Raw genomic sequence first — 7,925 nt, 5'->3', positions numbered from 1 at the left:
ATCTACAACTTGAGGCAAGAAAGCAAGAGTGTCATGGTTTACTATGTTGAATTCCAATAAATTATCTTGAAACTTGATCATAGAGATGAAGAAGTTATACGTGACATCATTCATTTCAAGGTAGGATTGAACAAACACATCTCTTCTCTAATGACTCTTATTAAGTTTGAAATTGTGGTTGAAGTCTTTCAAGCGGCCATGGAAATTAAGAAAGAGAACAAATAAAGGTACAAACCAAGGCCCTAAGCCCCCACTTTGGGTTGGGTCAATTCCAAGGGTACAAATCAAGGGGCCTCGGGCTTGGGTAATGAAAAGGATCCATCTAGTTCTATCAACCAATCCGAGGTCAATCAAGTACAAAGCTATCCCACAAGAACCGAAGGTAACAAAATTCCTAATCCCAATCGGGAAGGTCTTCAATGTTTCAAGTGTCAAGGATGGGGTCATCGGGCTAGTGAGTGTACAACTCATAGAAGTGTGATCCTAAGAGAAGGTATGTTTTATTACCTTGGTGAAGAAGTTGAGCTTGAACCCGGGTTAATGAGGTTGGCTTTGAAGATGGAGAGCCTTGTGATGGTGAAACCAAGGCCACAAATGATGATTGTGAGAAAGAAAATACTTTGCCCCAAGATAGAGAGTGTCAAATTCCTAATTATATAGTGAGGAGGGATATGGTGATCAAAGCACTTTAGGATCCGAGACAAAGAGAGAATTTTTTCCATACTAAATGCTTGATTAAGGGAGGGGTGTGAACTTTAGTGATTGATAGTGGAAGTTACACAAACGTTGCTAGTTCTACAATGGTGTATTTCTTAAATCTTCCGGTTACCCCTCATAATTTTCCCTACAAGTTACAATGGCTTAATGAATATGGAGAACTAAGGGTGACAAGAACATGCATGATCAACTTCAAATTGGGGAACTACCAAGACGAAGTTTGTTGTGATGTCATTCCAATGCAAGCATGCCATTTGTTACTTGGAAGCTCATGGCAATATGATACGTTCACCAAGCATGATGGGAGGTTTACTACCTATTCACTTGTGCACGATGGAAATAAGTTTACATTACACCAACTTTCACCATCCCAAGTGAATGAATTGCATCAAAGGTTAAGAGAGTTGAAAGAGAAGGGAAGGCCTAGACAAGAACCCAAAAAAAGAGTAAAAAGGGGAGGCTTTGGGTTCTACCACTTCTAAGGAGGAACTTGCGGATTATAATGGGTCAAATTTTAAAGGACCCATGGTTATGTTAACTAGGAGGAAGGATTTGTTCAAGGAACAAGATATGGACACTCCTATGCTCCTTCTAACTCATGTTTTTCAGACTAACACTTCTTCTTCTTCTTCTTCTTCTTCTTCTTCTTCTTCTTATTTTCTTTCCCCTTCTATTTGACTTGTTTTGTAAGATTTTGATGATGTTTTCCCACAAGATATGCCACAAGGGTTTCCCCCAATCCGGGAAATTGAGCACCAAATTGATTTGGTGCCGGGTTCATAACTTCCAAACAATCTGGCTTATAGAAGCAATCCCACAGACACTAAGAAGCTTAAGAGACAAGTTTAGGAGCTTCTCAACAAAGGTTACATCAAATAAAGTATGAGCCCATGTGTTGTCCCAATTCTTTTGGTACCAAAGAAAGATGGAACTTGGCGCATATGCATTCATTGTAGAGCCATAAACAAAATCACTATAAGTGAACTTGTGATTTGCTTTGTTGGATCTAAAAGAGTCGAGGAAAATAAAAGAATCGATGAGAAAGTGTGGATCACAATTTAAAAGAAGAACCAAGAGGTTGATCAAAGAGCAAACAAAGGAAGAAGAAAGTTGGTGCTTGAACCCGGAGATTGGGTATGGGTACACCTAAGAAAGGATCTATTTCCAAATCAAAGGAAGGCTAAACTTATTCCCCGAGGTGATGGACCATTCCAAGTGATCAAAAGGATCAATGATAATGCTTACCAAGTTGATATACATTTGTATTACCAAGTCGACAATGACCTTTCCCCCTTCACCTTGATTGAGGTGGATGAACCCAAAATTTTGAGGGAAAACTCTATTCAAGATAGAGAGGATGATTCAAGTGTCATGCCATCAACACTCTTTACAAGGAGCCAAGCTAAGGAGCTTCAACTATACTAAGCTTTATTTATGCACTTAAAAGTTTGTGAAGGTGTTGTAGATTTGGACAAGGGATGGAATGCATTGATTGGTGAAGAAGGGACTTAAAGAGTATATATTCTACAAGGGGGATAGAAAGGTCTTTCCACTTTATATTCCAACACTTAAAGGGTGCCCCTTCTTTAGCTTATTAAGGGTAGTTTTGTCAATCGACATGTAATAGTATAAATAGACCATTTATTCACTCTTTTCATTAGCTTTTGAATGACATTTAATATTACTCATAGTTTTTAGCTCTAGTCTTCTAGTTGTAGCCCTGAATCCGAAACTTTCGAACCTTGAATGCAATTGAATTGGTTTTGACTTTTATTGGATAATTTGGCAAGAAAAGTGAACTGGAGGAACTGAGTCCTTTATTTCATCTAAGAGTGAGGTTTGATATTACATTGGTGATGTGTTTTTGAAGATTTGATACATCTTCTAGTGCTATTCATTGGTGCAAATGAGGGTCTCTCTAATATCTTCTCTTTATTCATCTCTTTTCTTCAATGTGTGTGATTTTCTCTTTAGAGTAGTTTCTGGTTTTTGTTCTTGTGTGTCCATTTTTCAGCTTTTAGGATATCATTGATGATCCAAGTTTCATGCCATCAAGACCCTTTACAAGGAGCCAAGCCAACGAGCTTCAACTACTTCAAGCTTTATTCATGCACTTGAAAGTTTGTGAAGGTGTTGTAGATTAGGCCAAGGGAGGGAATGAGTTTATTTGTGAAGAAGGGAATTAAAGAGTCTATATTCTACAAGGGGGATATAATGGTCTTTCCACTTTATATTCCAACACTCAAGGGGCGCCCCTTCTCTTTAGCTCATTAAGGGTAGTTTTGTCAATTGGCTTGTAATATTATAAATAGATAATTTCTTCACTCTTTTCATTAGATTTTGAATGACATTGAATATTAATCATACTTTGTAGGTTTAGTCTTCTAGTTGTAGCCCTAAATTCGAAACTTTTGAACCTTGAATGCAATTGAATTGGTTTTCACTTGTATTGGGTAATTTGGCAATAAAGGTGAACTTGAGAAGGTGTAAGTCCTTTGTTTCACCTAAGGGTGAGGTTTGATGTTACATTTGTAATGTGTGTTTGAAGTTTTGATACACCTTTTAGTGCTATTCATTGGTGGAAGTGAGGGTCTCTCTACTATCCTTACTTTATGCATCTTTTCTTCATCTCTTTTCTATGTGTGTGATTTTCTCTTTAGTGTAGTTTCTGGTTTTTGTTCTTGTGTGTCCATTTTTCAGCTTTTAGGCTATCAATCAGGTACTCTTCAGTATACAACCTTTTACTTCTTCCTGATTGTGTTGTCTCAACGCTGTTATAATATAGATTTTCTACTTCTTCAACTTGCCATATGATAACTTCTTGCATCCCTCGAGCTTTGATTTGAATCACTTTCTTAGCTACCTGTTCAGGTTCTTCTTTTGAACTAGAAGTCACCTTAATATTCACTCCTTTATTGGGACTAGATCTCGAGCTTTCTTTATGCTCCTCCTCACTACTAAAATCCTCACTCGATAACCCATCCTTCTCTTTAGACTGGTAGGCATAAATGCATATTTTCTAAGTTTTTATAGTATTATAGGTTGGGTCCTAGGCTTTCTCAACCCTTTTTTAAGGTTCAACTCTCAATTTTGAGAGCGATGTATCTTTTTCCAATCTTTTTCTTGCTCCCCCTCTAGTTGGTGCAAGTTTAGGAGGCATAGTACCTAAAAAGGGAGACAATTACACATAGAAAAAAAATTAGACATCCAGAAAAAATTGACATTTCAAAATTATTGGCCTTGATGGATTACGGTGATGGTTCATCATGGGAGTGACGATTTATCACTCGAACCTTCAAGCTCAAATAGTTTCTAGCTAAAATTTTATGCCTTGTAAAGGTTCATCACAAGATTGACAGTTCGTCAGTGGAATTGTCAGACCTTAACTAGAATTGATCACTTTGATCAAGTTTTTCTTTGGAATATCACAGAACACTTAGTGGGAAACCTGATTTACTTCAAGATTGCTCGATAGTTCTATGGAACTCCCCATATCTTCAAATCATTCACACTATATATTTATCCTTTTTAGGCTACTCAAACTTCACCTATGGGGTTGCTACGCCACACCAAGAAAATGATAAATTAGCTTAACACAACTACCTTTTCGTACATTTACATTGTTTGTAGTTACATTGATTTTATTTGGCAAATCAAAATTAAACTAAAATGTGAACATATATGAGTAGTAGAATGAGAATACTAAAAAAGCAGTATTAATTTAGTGTGCCATGTGCATAGCTATCGTAAAGATGGAAGAACTTTCCTTATTAGAAATTTATGATCAATCTTTGTAATTGAGGTGAGTTATTAAGTATTAAGAAGGATTTTATGGTTGATTTATGATTTATGGATGTGGGTAGTGATATTTACAGGAGTTTTACCAATTTAGAATGTGGATTTAAGGAGAGGAAATAAGAACACGGGGAATCTAGTTGAAATGGGGTTATTTAAATTCCCAAGGGTTTAGATCGGGTATGGCCCAGAAAATTGGGATTTATTTTAGTTGGGTTGGCGCGGTCTGAAAGAAATAAGGGAATTTAAACTTCCCTGGGATGGTTCTCTTGATGTTTTGTCAAAGATGTGATTGTTTGCCAGATGTACTGTCATGTGTACACTAGAATAGACCCTAGCCAGGTTGGCTTTGGCAGATGGGTTGGCAACCCATCAAGCTTACGATGACATTTTAGTTCAACTGTCAGCCTTAACTAGAATGACATAATTTTTATCTTTGTGACAGTTAGTTTGATAGTCCGTTAAAGATTTGGCGATGCATTGCTTGACTCATTAAGTCAGGCCTTAACTAGAATGAATAAATTTTGTTCTTATTAACGTCACTGTTAGATGGTCCGTTGGTGCAATAACAGTTCACCGAAGGACCCGTTAACCTTAAATAGTTATGAACTTAACTTGTTCTATAATTCCCTGCACATGTAGTACGTATATTAACTATACTCAACTATGAAAATATTCACTAACGTGATTTTACAACACATTAGGTGTTGCCTTCCACTAGCGCCTAATTTAACATCACGACACGACTCATGTATCTCAACATAGTCAATGGGGCAGCAAAAGGAGAAAAACTTTCCATGAACCTTCTATAATAGGCGGCTAAACCCAAGAAGCTCCGAATGTCGGTTGGATTTGTGGGTCTAGGCCACTTCTTAACCACCGCAACCTTCCGTTGATACACTATGATTGTGTCACTAGAAACATGGCCCAGATAAGTCACAACATTCATATAGAACTCGCACTTAGAGAATTTAGCATACAAATATTGATCCTTAAGGGTGTGAAACACTAAATGAGTTGGTTGGCATGATTCTCCTCACTCTTGAAATACACCAAAATATCATCGATAAACTCGATCATGAACAAATCCAAGAACTGAAAGAAAACCTGATTCATATGATCAAACCTGATTCATATGATCCATAAATGTTTTTGGGGCATTAGTCAACTAGAAGGACATCACCAAAAACTCAAAATGACCATACCGGGTTTGAAAAGCAGTCTTAGGGATATCCACCTCCCTAATCCTCAATTGAGGGTATCCAGATCGAAGATTAATCTTAGAAAAGAATTTGCATCCTAGAGTTGATCAAAGAGATCATCAATCCTCAGAAGTGGATACTTATTCTACATGGTCACCTTATCCAATTGGTGGTAATCAATACACATTCGAAGTTACCCATCCTTCTTACAAAAAAAATAATAGGCGCACCCTACAGAGAAAAACTAGGGTGGATAAAAACCTTGTCAATAAGATCTTTCAACTGCTTCGTGAGTTTTTTCAACTCAATAGGAGCCACTTATTAAGAAAGGATAAAAATAGGATGAATGTCTGGAGGAAGATCAATCCCAAAGTCTATTAACCCATTAGGAGGAACACCAGGAATATCATTAAGGAACACCTCGAGAAATTCATAGAATACAGGGACAATCTACCAAGAAGGACCTTCAGATCTAGAATCCTTAACATGTACTATGTGATAGAGGCACCATTTAGAAACCAATTTTTGAGCTCTAAGATATGAAATAAACCTTACCTTGGGTACTAGGGAACTACTTTCCTACTCGATCACCAGCTTAGTAGGGAAATAGAAACTGAACCTTTGGGTTCGACGATTAAGAGATGTATAGCATAAATGCAACCAATCCTTCCCCAAAATCACATCAAAGTCTATCAGGTCCATCAACGTTTCCCTAATATTGACTGACATTACACAACCCCTAACTACCCTTCTAGACAAAGTGGATTCATCCACAGAGGTGGACACAAAGAAGGGATCTAGAATACAATCAAGATCAAAACTAAAATAGATAGCCACAAAAAGGGTCACATAAGAAAGAGACTAAAAGTCAAGAAGATAATATACATCAGGAGAGAAAATTTTAAGCATACCATTAACATCATCAGGGGACACCTCAGAATCCTGGAGAGTGGCAAGAGCGTACAATTGGTTCCTACCCGTGCTGGAGCCAGGAGTAGAACTAGCACCTTGTGGTGCAGGAGCTGATAAAGTAGCAACATGAATCTTATTTGCCCCAGAAGTAACATTGGAAGGACAATCAGTATATATATGAGCAATCTGGCCATATTTAAATCACTTGTTCCTCCCCTCTTTGAAAACATCATGGTGCACCTGACCACAGAATCTACAAAAAGGATACAAGAGATCTGACTGAGCCCCACTAGCCAGTGGCTGGGCTCCTAGTTCTCTAAACCCACAATTATACTAAGAATGACTATTATTGGACAACTTTGGATAAGGAGCACTAGTTGTAGAGTAGGAACCAGAATTTTCCCACTTCTTCTTAGACCACTTTCCACTATTTATAGCATTCTGTTGTTGACTTCTATCCTAATCCGAGTAGAGAAACTTCTTATTCTGCCATTCACACATCTCCACTTGTTTATTTTTTTCTTCTTTCACTTGTTGTATATACACCACAAGTCTAGGGATGGCCATATCCTTCTTTAAAAAGGTGTCCTTGCTCTCTAAGATTAATTCATGGGACAACCTAGAGGCAAACTTCCTTTATCTATACCTTAAGTTAGACACTAATTCTGGAGCCTATCGTGATACATAATAAAACTTCAAGGCATACAACATTACTGTCTCCTTTCTTGCTTCAGATTCATAAACTCCTTAGCCTTCACCTACCTTAGCTTCTGAGGAAAGAAGCCATCAAAAAAAGCACTGGAGAAGCCGTCAAACAAATCAAACTCAACAACATCTCCCCTGTGCTGCTCCCAGTATTTAAAACATTAGTGTGCTATATCCTTCAACTGATAAGCAACAAAATCTACACCCTCCACATCAATAGCATGTATTAATTAGAAGATCTTTTCTATCTCATTAATGAAATTTCGAGGAAATTTCTTAATGTTAGAACTAGTAAAAGTAGGAAGAATCAGCCTCATAATTTGGCCAACTCTAGTGGCCTCATAGAATGGAGCAACAGAAGCAACACACTCAGTTTGAGAGGCCACAACTGGGTAAGTTAACGAATCGACTGGTGAAACTTGGCATTAGACATGCTAGCCTAGGTTTCTATGGAGAGATAGAAGGAACTGATGGAGATCCATCAGGGCAAACAGAAGAAGCGGCCCTAGACGAGGTTTGAACACCTATAGAAAGATGACCTCCATCTATATTTTCCTCAGAAGGGACAAAAGTGTTTCCACGAGGATCAGATCT

The sequence above is a fragment of the Capsicum annuum genome, chromosome 9 (genome assembly GCF_002878395.1).
Source record: "Capsicum annuum cultivar UCD-10X-F1 chromosome 9, UCD10Xv1.1, whole genome shotgun sequence".
NCBI classification, from domain to species: domain Eukaryota; kingdom Viridiplantae; phylum Streptophyta; class Magnoliopsida; order Solanales; family Solanaceae; genus Capsicum; species Capsicum annuum.
The sequence above is the reverse complement of the archived record's forward strand: the minus strand, read 5'-3'. Positions refer to the sequence as shown.